Genomic DNA, 12,571 nt, shown 5'->3' on the forward strand with positions numbered 1-12,571 from the left:
CGTTTGTGCTTCCTTATGCAAAAAAGATTAATTAAGATTATTTAATATCCAGGCCAGGCACAGTGGCTTATGCCTGCAATCCCAGCATTTTGGGAGGCCTAGGTGGGTAGATCATGAGGTCAGGAATTCAAGACCAGCCTGGCCAAGATGGTGAAACCCTATCTCTCCTAAAAAATAAAAAAATTAGCCAGGCACAGTGGCAGGCAGCTGTAATCCCAGCTACTTGGGAGGCTGAGGCAAGACAATTGCTTGAACCTGGGATGCAGAGGTTGCAGTGAGCTGAGATCATATCACTGCACTCTAGACTGGGCAACAGAGAAAGACTCCATCTCAAAAATAAATAAATAAATAAATAGATAAATATTTAATATCCAAAAAGAAAAACTGAGTTGTGCATCTTTACAGTACTTAAGAGAATTCCTTAATATTGTTTGGGACATATTTAATTTCAGTTTGCATTTTCTGTTGTTTAGATCTGTCATTCTGTATTGTAAAAGCTATATACTGTAATTTTATTGCCTTAAGTAGATTACCTTATGTATATTTTTAAAAAATATGTCATAATTCTCTAGTCTATTGAAATTAATGCTCACTCTTTTTCCTTTGAGTATAAAGCTATTCATCATTTTATTACTTTGTCTTTTACTAAACATACTGTTTAAAAGAATTGTAAAGGAAATATTTTGCAGTGAGAAGGAAATGAATTTGAATGTTTACAGAAGATCACCTTTGAATAATTGCGGTTTGCTTCTGTCATAGAGCTGTTAATGATCTGTGCTGGAACAAATAGCAGCATATGGCCAGGTTGTATTTCGATTCCTGTAGTTCATTGATGAAGTCATGGGACACAGTTCTGAAAGCATGCTGCCTGGAAGTGGGTTTGTTCCTAAGAAGTCACCTGAAGCTCCCTTTAGAACCTACCAAGCTTTCATGTGAGCCCTGTACAAATGCTTCATTGGTTTCAAAGAGGAACTTGCAGAAATTGAGAAGTGCATCATCAATAATGGTATTAAATGTTCTTCAGTTTTGCTCATACTACACATAACTCATAATTGGAATGCCATTTAGATTTTTCATTGTATAACATTTGAAAGCTGCCTGGAAATAAGTGGTTCTCATGAATACTTCATTTTTAAAATTAAATTTGTATTTTTAACCCATTAGTGTCTCTCAAAATCAAAAAACTACAAAGGATTTAGACTGAGAAATCAAAATTACTCTTCCTGCACCAGTTCCCCAGCCAGTCAATTCCCCTCTTCCGAGGTGGCCAATTCCTTGGCTTCTTACATATCCTCCAGAAAGAGTTCAACATACAGAAGCATTGCATATACATACACTCATACATAACAGTCATTACACTACTCACTTCAGATATTTCTAATTTAAATTTTGAGGATAATACCATAAAAATATGAAGAGCTTCTTGGTTTTTTATTTGTTTGTTTGTTGTTTTTCTGAGACAGAGTCTCACTCTGTTGCCTAGGCTGGAGTGCAGTGGCACTATCTCAGCTCACCACCACAACCTCTGCCTCCTGGGTTCAAGCAATTCTCCTGCCTCAGCCTCCTGAGTAGCTGGGACTACAGGCACATGCCAACATGCCCATCTAATATTTTGTATTTTTAGTAGAGGCAGGGTTTCATCATGTTGACCAGTCTCCTCTTGAACTCCTGGCCTCAGGTGATCTGCCCACCTTAGCTTCCCAAAATGCTGGTATTACAGGCATGAGCTGGGATTATACCACACGTGACCATGTAGAGTAGGTTCTTATAAATGGAATTTCCATGTGTGATTTTGATGAGTTTTTCCACTTTACTTTATGGGGAGGTACAAGTAAATAAATATATACTCTTTTGAGCCATGTAGATGAATACCTGTTTCCTCACACTCTTGCCATCTGTGTGTTGTCAGATGTTTGGTCCTCATCATTATAGTGGATGTAAAATGGTAACCCATGTAGCTTTTTACCCTTAACTTTTATTTTGAACTACTGAGGAAAATAATACAGAGAGGTCCTGTGTTCCCATTTCTTTGCCTCCCCCACTGGCAAAACCTCACATGGTGCATGATCAAAACTGGGAAACTGACACTGGGACAGCCCATTAGCCAAGCTGCAGGCCTGAGAGTTTACCAGTGCTGCAGGAACTTGCTTTGAGCAGGGGTGGGTGTAGTATCTTCTTGTATAGTTCCAAGCCATTTTATCACATGTCTAGCTCCACATGGTGACTTCTATGTTGAGGTCCCAGCTGTGCCATCGCCTCAAAGAAGCTTGTGCAGTAGGCACAGCCTCCTGCATTAACAATGGCCCACGGGGAGGTGTTTTGTTTTACCTAGTATAATTTTAATTTGCATTCTTCTATTGTAAGTAAGGTCGAGTGACTTTCTATTTGTTTTAGAACCACTCATCTTTCCTTTTCTGTGAACTGTCAGTTCCTTTATATATTATTTTTCTGCTGAGTTATCTTTTTCTTCATGACTTGCAAGAGTTCTTCCTTAGGGAAGTTAGGATCTTGTGATGCGAGATCAAAATCCACCATCCTTCATTTGGCCCCACCTGCCCATAAACCTGATGAGTTGCCAGCATTTATGTCACATTTTAGATGCATATATTTTTCCTTGCTGTTGAGCTTGATTTGTTGATATTTGCAGATGCTACAATAACTCTTGGGATAGTGCTGGACAAGTTGTCACCTCGATTGGCTCAGCTCAAGGTTCGCAGAGAGTGTTCAGTACCAGAGTAGCAGAAGTTCCACCTGAAATTCAAAATGTCTGGGCCTCTCACCTGCTCAACACCCTGTACAAGTCCATTCTCAAATATGACAATGTTGGAGAGAGGCCTCTGAGCAAACCATATGTGAGACTTCTGCCTAAAGTGTGTAACGCCATTCTGCACAGCAGAGGGGTGGGAAACAGCTGGTCATGGTTCTGTGTTAAATGATACTAGAATGGTGACTTGTTGAACAGTTCAGAGTTTTCAAGTTAGGTTCCAAATTACAGGCTGTAGAAAACTAGCTTTTCAGCTCTAATTGCCAAGATCCTCAGAAGGACAAGGCAAGGGCAAAGCAACATGTGAGAAATACTTAGCTGATGTATGTAGATATTTACAATACTGCTTTCTTACATAAAAGCTAAGTCTGTTACATTAAGTATCTGAAGTAGTCATATTCACAGAAACAAAGTGGAATGGTGGTTATCAAGGACTAGGGAATAGGGAGCTCTTATTTAATGGGTACAGAATTTCAGTTTTATGACATGAAAAAGTTGTGATTTGTCACAATCATGTGAATGTACTTAAAACCTCTGAATTTAAAAATGGCAAGGGCGGGGCACAGTGGCTCATGCCTATAATCCCAACACTTTGGGAGGCCAAGGGAGGACTGCTTAAGCCCAGGAGTTTGAGACTTGCCTGGCCAATATAGTAAGACCCTGTCTTTAAAAAAATAAGTTAAATTAAAATTTGAAAAAGAAACAGATAGGTAAGATGATAAACTTTGTGTTATATATTTTATATTGCATTTAAAAAATACAAATCTAGGCCAGGCATAGTGGCTCACACCTATAGTTCCAGCTACTTAGGAGTCTGAGGTGAGAGGATCACTTGAGCCCAGGAATTTGAGACCAACCTGGACAATATGGTGAAACTCCACCTCTACTAAAAATACAAAAATTAGCCAAGTATGATGGTGAACACCTATAGTCCCAGCAACTCAGGAGGCTGAGACAGGAGAATCACTTGAACCTAGGAGGTTGCAGTGAGCTGAGATCATGCCACTACACTCCAGCCTGGGTGATAGAGTGACACTGTCTCAAAAAAAAAGTAGCGAGCTGTGGAGTAGTAGCCATGCCTGTGATCCCAGGTATTTGAGAGGCTGAGGCAGGAAGATTGCTTGAGTGTGGAAGGTCGAGGCTCCAGTGAGCCATGTTTGCACCACTGCACTTCAGCTTGGGTGACAGAGCAAGACCCTGTCTCAAAAAGTATATAGATTAAAAATCTATCTAGAGGCTGTAATTTAGAATGCTACGGTTTTATTTGAGTATGTATATTAGGTGTATTTTCTAGTTTGTTGGCATAACTTTTTTTCTCACCAATTTAATATTGCATTTCAATATAAAAGTGATTGATTTTATCTGAGCACTGCCATTTTTTTCCTCTGAGAGCTACTGAAATTAAGTAATTTTCTCACTTTTAATAGACACCTTGCTAGTAGTATGATTTAAATAGGAGAACCTTGCTCACCTGCCAGGGCTTTCTCAGGTCACACCTGCCTCTGTGTCATTTTCACTCTCAAGTTTCCCAGTCTGGACTGCAAACAATATGATCCTTCCATACTTAGATGAGTTTTTCATAAGGATTTTATAGTATATGTTTTTGGATTATTTAATTTCAAGGCATTTCAGAAATGTTTAAACCTCCTTTTGTTTTAGTGGCCAGGGAGCCCTGAGAGTTGACCATGCATACTCTCTGCCTCAGGTCTCCCTTCTGTTCTCTCCCTGGGTGGAAATGGTGTGGCCTTACCTGCAGACAGTGGATGAGTAGATCATGCATGGGCACCTGTGGGACAATGCCAGGGAGTTCATCATCCAGAGGTGAGCTGCAGCAGGGCACAAGGTCGCTGGGGGCTTTCATCACCAGTTTGCTCCCCGTGAAAATCAAATCTTTCAGTAGTTTCAAACAGTACTGAGAAAGTACAGTCCACATCACAGAACTTCTTGCCATCATAGGCTAGTTCTATTTCATTTATATGGAAGACTTCAGTAATACCAGCTGATTATTAATATCTTTGTCCAGGTTTTTTTAGTTCACAACTTCTAAGCAAATCATATTTTTGGATGATAGTGTATTTATGGCTAGCTAGTATACTCTGCTTCCTGTGAAATGAGTTTAGGTGATATCAGATGGTTTCTGCTATTTCCAGTGTAAAATATCAGTAAAGAGATACAGAAATACTACAGAGTATGCCTCTAATACATTTATTTCTCAGAATAAGCTACTCATTTCTTTTACCTTACTATAATTTTTTTACTGTTCTCTGAAGTAAATGAATTCAACCAACCTTAGTATAATATTTATTAAAACAATTAAGAAAAATTTTAATCCATTTATGACAATATCCTTTCAGTTATTTGATTTTTCTGAACAGAATCATATGAACTATAATGTAGAGCTATTTTTACTCTTTTAACACAATTTTAAATGATGTGGTTTATTTAGATATGTGGTTTCTACTGATAGGTATCCATTGAATGCATCAGGAATGGTTACTTTAAGTCCATACTGTTCTGGAAGCATAGCAATATGTATGTGATGCTTACATAAGTGAACAGATCTCCCTGCAACGTAGTCTCTTGTATGTCACTATGTCCTGATTCATCAGTCTCTCATGAGAATTTCTGTGAAAAACGGGACTCTGACTGTTCTTGTAGGGTGATTATTGACCATCATTTTATTGTTAAAATTAGTCCAGTTAAGAATCATGGTAGGAAAAATGGTAGAGAAGTGTTCAAGTTAGTTTCACAGGAGATGGTAAATGGGAAAAGCTTTTATTCTACTTCTAAAGAGGACCAAAATTGTCATATTTTAAATAATTCCAATTCAGGAAACTTTTTCTACTTACTTAAATTTTACCTATACTATTGAAAATATTCATTCGCTTTTCTCTTTAAACTGAGATCATATTAAAACCACCCCATTTGCCTAAAGATTGTTTCAATTTACCAATAATTAATATTGTGTTTTATAATGTCTGGACAACAAACTAGAACAAGTATACTACTTTTGAAGAGAAGTTAAAGTTTAAAGTTATCTTGAATCTCTTTAGAAACAAAAATATTCCAGATAATCACCCTTCTGGTATGAAACTTACATGTTATACAGCGTGTCAGAAAAGACAGAAAGTGAAGAAAAAAAATGAGTGATAATTCGAGTGCGAGTTCTAGCAGTGACCAGGGGCCCTCCAGCAGGCAGCACACCATGGTGTCCTTCCTCAAACATGTCCTGAAGCAGATCATAATGGCTGACAAGTCCATGCAGCTGCTGAAGAACCTGCAATGTGCAGAAAGCACCACCCACAGGCCGCAGCCAGAGGTACCTGTTCCGTGTTCTGTGTCTTCCTTGGTTTTGGGACACCTGACCCTACTCCCTCTTGTCATCCTGATACCTGAATATTTTTTAGTTTGCAAGTCATCACACCCTCTTACTTCAGTGATAATTATCAATGCTGCTCTTGATTTTTAAAAAGATTGTCTTATTGAAAACTTTCAGTGCTGTGTTTAAAAAGGCAGTCACAAAACGCTTCACATTCCTTTTCCTCACTCTGGATTCCTTAGGACTGGAACTTTAAAAAATAATTCCCAGCTATTTGTTTTCTTTTATTGTTTTTATAAACTGACATAATAATTGTACATATTCATGGAGTATATAGTGGTTTTTGATACAGTTATAGTGATCAGATCAGGATAATTAGCACTTCCATCACCTCAAACATTTAATGCTTCTTTATGTTGAGAACATTCAGCATTCTCCTCTTAACTATGTGCAACTCTATATTATTAACTGTAGGCATCCCATAGTGATGCAGAACACTAGAACTTATTCCTTCCAGCTAGCCGTTTGTGTCCTTTAACAAATATCTTCCTCCCTTCCCCCTGCAAAATCCAGCATCTAGTATCCTGTTCTACTTTTTACTAACATGAGATAAACATTTTTTAGCTGCCACATATGAGTGAAAACATGTAGTGTTTGACGTTCTGTTCTTGGCTTATTTCACTTCAAATAATGTTCATTATTTTCATCAGTGTTGCTTCAAATGACAGTATTCATTCTTTTTTAATATCTGAGTTTGTGTGTGTGTGTGTGTGTGTGTGTGTGTACCACAATTTCTTTACCCATTCATCTTTTGTTGGACACCTAGGTTGATTCTATGTCTTGACTGTGTGAATAGTGCTGCAGTAACATGGGGGTGCAGATGTCTCTTTGATATCCTGATTCCTTTCCTTTGGGTAAATGCCCACCAGTGGGCTTGCTATATCAGATAGTAGTTCTATTTGTAGTTTTTTGAGGAACCTTCAAACCGTTCTCCATAGTGTCTGCACTAGTTTATATTCCCGTCAACATGCTGTTCCCTTTCCTCCACATCCTCACCAGCGTTTCTTATTTTTGTCTTTGTGATGAATAGTCATCCTGACTGGGCTGAAGTAATACCTCATTGTGGTTTGACTTGCATTTTCCCTAGTAATTAGTGATGCTGTACATTTTTATCTGTTTGTTAGCCATTTGTATGACTTCTTTGGAGATATGTTTGTTAGGATCATTTGCCTTTTTTTTTTTTGAGACAGGATTTCACTCGCATCACCCAGGCTGGAGTGCAGTGGTGTGATCTTCCCTCACTGCAAGCTCTGCCTCCCTGGCTCAAGTGATTCTCCTGCTTCAGCCTCCTGAGTAACTGAGATTACAGACACCTGCCAACATGCCCAGCTAATTTTCTGTTTTTAGTAGAGACGGGGTTTCACCATGTTAGCGAGGCTGATCTGAACTCCTGACCTCAGGTGATATGCCCATTTTGGCCTCCCAAAGTGCTTGGATTACAAGCATGAGCCACCATGTCTGGCCTCATTCATTGAATTCTTTCACTGTAAAATTTGCTCATTTGTTAAATACATATTTTTGTTCAATTTCTTTCAAAACATTCTTTTCCTGATTTTGTTGAATGTTTATTTGTACTCTATTGTGTATCCATGGGTTTCCTTAAGATTTTAATTCTGAATTATTTTTCCAGCATTTCCTGTATTTCCTTATTGTAGTCTCTTACTGGAGAGTTACTGTTTTCCTTGGGAGGTGTCATGTTTCTTTGCTTTTTCGTGTTTGATGTATTCTACATTGATTTCTACGCATCTGGTGGGAAAGTCACCTTTTCCAATTTTAAGGAAGTATGTTTTGTAGGGAAAGAGTTATTCACATGAATGGGTCTTGGAGTGTTGGTTCAGTGGAATGCATTGGTCTTGGTTCTGGATGAATGCAGTAGTGCAGTCTCCATGTACTTTCTACAGTAATCCACTTCAATGATGTTTCAAGTACCTCAGTGACCTACACAGTGGTAACAGTGGCACAACTGGCCAGGTGTGATGGCTCATGCCTGTAATCCAAGCACTTTGGGAGGCCAAGGTTGGTGGATCACTTGAGGCCAGGAGTTTGAGATCAGCCTGGCCAATATGGCAAAACCCTGTCTCCACCAAAAATATAAAAGTTAGCTGGATGTGGTGGCACATGCCTATAATCCAAGTTACTTGGGAGGCTGAGGCACAAGAGTCACTGGAACCCAGAAGGCGGAGGTTGCAGTGACCCAAGATGATGCCACTATGCTCCAGCCTGGGCAGCAGAGTAAGACTCTCCCAAAACAAAAAACAGTAGCCTGGCTTTGCTGGGATGGGTGGTGGTGGTGCAGCAGCAGTGGCAGCGGCAGGCCACCCAGGGGTAAGCCCCACAGGAGAAGGCAGCGGCAGAGGCCTGGGCAGAACAGGGCTGGACTGCAGCAGGGAGGGAGGAGTGCTGTGAGGAAGAGGCTGGGCTGGGAGAACCCCCTCCCCAGGAGGAAGGAGAAAAGGCCAAGTGTTTCCTGGTGCATTCTCTGCCTGCCCAACTGACTCACTTTGTCAAGGAAACTCCCAGGCCCCGCCCAGACCCCCAAGCCACCGTGGACCCAGGTGAGGAACCCTGCACACCCACATCTGCCCTGCAGCCTTCATGGGTTCCAGGTAGCCCTCAGAACCTGGGCCAGCCAGGATGGCAGGGCCGGGACTGAGCCCCCTGGCAGTGCAGCCTCCAAGATCGCTCTGGCTCCAGTGTCCCCAGCTCCCGGCCCCAGATTCCAGGTCCTCCCACCCTTATACCATGCCCCCTGGGCTCCAGAACACTGCACACCCTAAACTTCTCCCCCCAAGCCCTGCACTCCCAGCCTGTAGTCCTCAGCTCTGAGCTCCCCTCCCATGCACTCTTGGCCCAGGGCCCGGATCCACAATTTCACTCCTGGCATGTGGTGTGGCTCCTGGGGGAAGGGACACCTCTGTGTTTCACAATTTTTTGTTGAAAAGTAAGAGGCAGGCATATTGCTAGTATTGCTTTAAGCTTATGCAGTGAGAGCTGAACCCATTTTTCTTTCGTGACCTGTGAGGACATGAGGGAGCCTGGTCTGCAGGGCTGTTCTGTGCATTCTTGGAGAGAGTAGTTTGGGGCTTTGTTGAGGAGGTATGATTATTTCAGGGGCAGCGCTGTTTCACATGAGCCTTCTGAATTGTGTATTTTCAGGCTGAAATATGTGAGCTTCGTTTGCAGCACACAGTTGGTGTGATTAGAAGGGGGCAAGGATAATTGGAAAATGGGGTTGAAGGAGCTTTTTATAAGCCAAGAGGGACGTTGGGACGGTGCCTACTCTGCCGTGAAGTTCACTCAGGGAGTGGCTGTAGATGGGACAGAGCACCAAGTGGACCCCCTGGGGACTGAGGCTTGGAGTGTTTTCTGGTAGCAGAGGGCACCATGGCCATGTTGGGAGTGGCAGCGTTTCCTCGAGTCATCGGGTGGACTCTGGGGTGAGGCGTGGCTGGAGCTGTGGGGTTGTCTGTGTGGGCGTGTGTTGCTGTGCCTGACAGCTTGGTGGCTGCAACAGAGCCCCAGCCAGGCCAGGACCTGCAGGACCTCACGTGTGCTTCCCTTTGCCTGTATTGGCCAGTGCTTTTCATGTGAAGTCTAGACCCACAGGCATGGAACCTGGAAAAATGAGTTATGTTGTGGGTAGGTGTGGGCCATGGCAGGTGTGCACTTGTTGGGTTCCTGTGACTGATGCACCCTGGTGTCCTGTGTTAAGACAAGTGTCTGTGTGCTGTGCTGAAAGAAACTGTATACACTAAGTTTGTGTGTGTGTTTAAGTTTACTTTAAAATTTACATACAGTAAGGTTCACTTTTTGGTGTGCATTAGTTCAGTGAGCTTTAACAGATGCATAGACTGCAGTGACTACCACCACAGTCATGATACTGAGGAAGGCAGCCTCTCTCCTCCTCCCTGCTCCTGCAGCCACCTGTCCTTAGTCCTGCTCCTTTGCCTTCTCCAGAAAGTCATGTGTGGGCTTGGAGTCTGGCTTGCTTCACTTAGCATAAAGAGTTGGATTCAGCCATGCTCTGGTTTGCCCCTGAAGCATAAAGATACAAAGGTTTTAAAAGTGCGGCTATCAGGTACAGCCTGAGAGAGACTAAAACGATAAAGTGATGAGAAAAATTACAAAACTATAGTTCATTAAAAACATCAAGTAGTGTGGAACCAACGTATATGCTGAAAGTGAAATTCCCTTGGTACTTTTAAGTAGTATATGGTCTTCGCTGTGCATATGTAAATTTTTTATAACATAGTGAGAGCAAATTGCATATATTATCAACATACATTTTTCTCTTAATGATGTTTGGTTATTTAAACATTTAGCAATCGTTACATGTTGATGTACACAGTGTATACACACAGATTTTCCTTAGTCTTTTAAGTGACTCTATAGTGTTTTGTTTTGTTTTGTTTTGAGGCAGAGTATTGACTTGTGGCCCAGACAAGAGCACAGTGGTGCAAACTCGGCCCACTGCAACCTGTGCCTCCTGGTTCAAGCAATTCTCCCATGTCACCCTCCCAGGTAGCTGAGATTATGGACATGTGCCACCACACCTGGCTAGTTTTTGTACTTTTAGTATAGACAGAGTTTCACCATGTTTCCCAGGCTGGTCTTGAATTCCTGACCTCAAGTGATCCTCCCACCTCAGCCTCCCAAATTGCTGGGATTACAGGCACGAGTCACTGTGCCCAGCCAGATGACTATAGTATTCTGTAGTGTGGATGTTTCATAATTTTATCAGTCTCCTGTTAATTGATGTTATAGTTATTTACTGTTTTACACCAGTACAATCAGTGCTTGTGTATGTATCTTTGTGCACGTAGTCACATTTATCATGCTAAAGGTGACTTTGGTTTTAAATAATAGCTAACATTTCATGAGCACTTCTCATGCTTCAGGCGTTGTTCTAAGCCAGGGTTACCTGTCAAGGTCCATGTAGTGACTGCTGAAAACTGTGTAGGCTGTTTCATCTCTTGGCTGTAGCACCCATGCAGTGTGGACAATATGTATGGGAAATGAGTCTGGCTGTGTCCCATTGAAACCTCTGTATAGAAAGAGGCAGTGGTCTGTAGTTTCTTGACCACTGTTCTAAGTCGTATACATCCTAATTATTCTCATAGTCCTCCAAGGGAGGTGCAGTTACTATCCCCACTTTGTGGATGAGGAAACTGACATAGAGAAAGGAGGAGTCCAAGGTGACATGGTTAATCAATTGCTGAGTCAGGCTTTGACCCATCCATCTGACTTGCATGCTTCAAGTTTAAAGATTAGAAAGAAGCTGCCAAATGTCTTCTCCTAAATGTTAGACCTAGTGGCCAGACCCTGACGCACCTGCTGAACCAGTGGCTCTGGTTCTTTGAAAGCCATGCACTTGCTAGGTACCACTCTTGGCAGCTTTTGCATGCTGTATAGGCCAGCACGCTCTCAGCACCTCTCATTATGTGCCTGTCTATATTCCTGCTTTTGATAAATGTTTCCCCAGCACCAACTTACAGAGAAGTCTGTTCAGCCAGTGCCTGGGGCCACCCATCTAGCAGGCAGGAAGAAAGACAGACTTTTTCAGCAGAGAAGATCAAGTTGGGTGCTGGCAAGGTTAGCTTCCTTTGATGTCTGCTCCAGCAGTAATCACCTGAGTCCATGTCGGCACATTGCTTTGCCCACCATGGCCAATTTTCCTTCAGTAATGTGGAGCAGGCTTGGTGCAGTGGCTCATGCCTGTAATCCTAGCACTTTTGGAGTCCAAGGCATGGTGAATCATTGACGCCAGGAGTTCAAGGCCAGCCTGGCCAACATGGTGAAATCTTGTCTTTACTATAACTACAAAATTAGCTGGGTGTGGTGGTGCATGCCTGTGATCCCAGCTAGTTGAGAGGCTGAGGCAGGAGAATCACTTGAACCCAGAAGGCAAGCTCACAACACTCCACTCCAGCTTGGGCAACACAGCGACACTCCGTCTCAAAAAACAAAAATTGTGAAGACCAAATGAGATAATGTATAGAAAAAATACTGCAAGCTGGCTTGGTGGCTCACACCTGTAATCCCGGCATTTTGGGAGGCTGAGATGGGTGGATCATGAGGTCAGGAGTTCCAAGGCTAGCCAGGCAAAGACGCTGAAACCCCATCTTTAATAAAAATACAAAAATTAGCCAGGCCTGGTAGCATGTGCCTATAATCCCAGGTACTCAGGAGGCCGAAGCAGGAGAATCACTTGAATCTGGGTGGCAGAGGTTGCAGTGAGCTGAGATCACACCACTGTACTCCGGCCTAAACAACAGAGCAAGACTCCGTCTCAAAAAAAAGAAAACTGTATAAGAGATAGTTTATGCTATGTTTTCTAAAGGTTTTATCTTTGTAAAACATATTTTATAGTGTGAAGTTTTAACTAACATGTCCTAGCTATTTTCATTGTTTGCCCTATTAAAATTTAG

At 42.0% G+C, this 12,571-nt stretch overlaps 1 pseudogene across 1 annotated transcript in view; it reads left to right on the top strand.

The window, feature by feature from the left end:
• The window catches only part of LOC118144128 (gamma-tubulin complex component 5-like), a 56,020-nt pseudogene that overhangs the window by 21,738 nt on the left and 21,711 nt on the right, over positions 1-12,571 (top strand). Inside the window, exons 8-11 of the transcript XR_013522295.1 lie at positions 760-1,006; positions 2,648-2,870; positions 4,424-4,585; positions 5,874-6,083. The product of XR_013522295.1 is annotated as a gamma-tubulin complex component 5-like (transcript). The remainder of the gene's footprint in view (positions 1-759; positions 1,007-2,647; positions 2,871-4,423; positions 4,586-5,873; positions 6,084-12,571) is intronic.

Source organism: Callithrix jacchus, chromosome 9 (genome assembly GCF_049354715.1).
Source record: "Callithrix jacchus isolate 240 chromosome 9, calJac240_pri, whole genome shotgun sequence".
NCBI lineage: Eukaryota > Metazoa > Chordata > Mammalia > Primates > Cebidae > Callithrix > Callithrix jacchus.